Source organism: Grammomys surdaster, unplaced genomic scaffold, assembly GCF_004785775.1.
Source record: "Grammomys surdaster isolate TR1022 unplaced genomic scaffold, NIH_TR_1.0 67, whole genome shotgun sequence".
NCBI lineage: Eukaryota > Metazoa > Chordata > Mammalia > Rodentia > Muridae > Grammomys > Grammomys surdaster.
In genome coordinates, this window is record NW_021604569.1 from 21,546,949 (window position 1) to 21,549,733 (window position 2,785).

The following is a 2,785-nucleotide window of genomic DNA, read 5'->3' on the forward strand; positions in this document are numbered from 1 at the left end:
GATGGAGAGGTAGACACAGGGATGGAGAGGTAGAGACAGAGATGGAGCGGTAGAGACAGGGATGGGGAGGTAGCCCCATGCTTAAGAGCACTTGTCCTGATTTTTAATTATCTGGTTGTTTTGGTTATAGTTGAGTTTTAGGAGTTCTTTACATATTCTGGGTTTAATTTCTTATCAGACACATAATTAGCTGATTTTTCCCCTATCCCTCCCACTGAGCCAGCAAGATGGCTCAGCAGGTAAAACTGCTTGCAATACAAGTCCCTGGAACCTGGTAAAAGGCCAGATGAAGTGGCTCACATCTGTGACCCCAGCACTCTAAAGGTTGGAAATCAGAGATAGGAGACTGACAAGTCACTAGAGAGTCCTTTCCTCAAAGCAAGGTGAATACCAGAGACATGCACAGAGGGGACAAATCTGATGACTTCAGTTTGACCTCTGGAACCCACATGGTAGAAGATGAGGACAAGTTGTCCTCTGACCTCCACATGTGCACACACACACATGCGCGCTCACTAATGCTCACACACACAGATACACTAAATGTTTAAAAAATCCGACTAGCCGGGCGGTGGTGGCGCACACCTTTAATCCCAGCACTTGGGAGGCAGAGGCAGGCGGATTTCTGAGTTCGAGGCCAGCCTGGTCTACAGTGTGAGTTCCAGGAGCCAGGGCTACACAGAGAAACCCTGTCTCAGAAAACAAAAAAAAAAAAAAACAAAAAAAAAAAATCCGACTTGCAAAAAAGTTTTTCTTTAAGCTGCACATGTGCCCACACTCACACACACATGTAAATAAATGTGAACTCAAATGTGCCTCCCACACGAACAAATACATCTGTGTGCAAGGATTACAAAGATGAGCCACCATACCCAGTTTGTAGAATGCTGGAGGGAGAATCCAGGACTCCAGGCATGCTAGGCCTACAATCTACTGACTGAGTTGCATCCTCAAGCCCCAAAACAAGGCACTTTGTACCAAGACCCTGGCTCTCAGGAGACACCATCATAGCAGGCTCCCAACAATTCATAAGGGTTCTGATTTTTCCACATCTTGAGCAATACTCATTATTCTCTCTTGAAGGTATACTGAAGTCGGAGTATAGCTCAGTTGTTCAGTACTTCCTTAGCCTTGAAAGGGAAGAGATCTAACCACACCCAGCCAGGCATACCTGCCAGCAGAGCAGTACTGAGTACTACTGGGAACTGGCCAACATGTCTAACCCTGCACAGGCTCATGTAAACCTGTAACAGGGGATTTGATCCTTTCTCAAGGGCATAGGCACCAGGGCTTATGTGTTATGAGAGCAAGGGGACCTGGGAGAACGGTCCTGGGATTCCCCCAGGGGCTATGCTGATTACTCCAGATCAGCTATTGCCACTAGGAGGAGAGAAGGGCAAGCCAGAGAGATGTCAGCCTCAAAGAACTGATAGCTGGATTCCACAGCCTAGTCCAGATGTCTGTCCATGCAGACTGTGTGGACTTGACCCCATACACGAGCAGCCAGCAGCCTGCCAGATGAAACAGTGCATAGTTCTCCAGACAGTGCTACCTGTTAGTCTCTAGCCTCTACTTTTGGGGTGGAGGAGGACAGGATCTTGCTATATAGTGGCCAGACTAGATCTCACTATGTAGCCCACGCTGACCTTCAGATCATGGTAATCCTCCTTCTGAACCTCCTGGGATTACAGTTAAGTGCTACCACCTCTTTCAAAGGGCTCTTAGCCTGTTTCTAGTGGACAACAGCTAACCAGTTTAGCATCATAGCTTGTTCCCAGGGAATTCCTGCAACAAATACGTTCCAGGTGGAGCTGGTCTCACTCCCAACCTCGGGACTGGGGAGCTCTGGCATGTAACATGATGGTGTTTTCTTCAAGAAATGGGAGCCTTGGGCTGGAGAGATGGCTCAGTGGTTAAGAGCACTGACTGCTCTTCCAGAGGTCCTGAGTTCAAATCCCAGCAACCACATGATGGCTCACAACCATCTGTAATGAGATTCGATGACCTCTTCTGGTGTGTCTGAAGACAGCTACAGTGTACTCATAAGTAAAATAAATAAATCTTTAAAAAAAAAAAAAAGAAATGGGAGCCTTCCCTGAAACTTTTGCTTAAATTCTGGGAAAGAGATGCTCTCTCTTCTGGAGTGATTGGGACATAGGGTCTCTCTCTAATGTATTCACAAAGCATTAGGTAGGTTGGAGTGGCTCCAGCCCAGGACAGCACCACTTCCGAAGTCTTAGCTCAGTCCTTTGACTCTAGCATTTGGATTTGTTTGTTTGTTTCATTTTGTTTTTCAGCTTCTTATTTCCCCAGGACAAACTATAGAGGTCTCACTGTTCAAACATCTGGAGAATTTTCAGGACATTGACAGTAAACCATTTATCTGGATGTGGCCCTTCCAAGGGCAGGTTGCCTCTGGCTATGCTCTGTGTGACTTGCAATGCTGTTTAATGTTTAAGCCCCTAGGGGGCAGCATCCAAGCACAGCGCTCCCCACTGTTCTTTGGGATCTTGTCCTCTGTGTTTGAGGCTTGCACCCTCTAGATTCTGCTTATTTATCAACATTACTCAGCTGATTCCAGAAGAAATATTGGGGTAGACCTGGAACCTCACTTCTTCCAGAGAGGACAGCTGTACTGACCATGGCTAAAAGTTATGTTGACAACATACAAGGGTTGACAGGAGGCAAATTTCATAGCAAATATTCTGGGATGACCAGAACTAAAATACACATATCCTTTTTCTTTTCTTTTCTTTTCTTTTCTTTTCTTTTCTTTTCTTTTCTT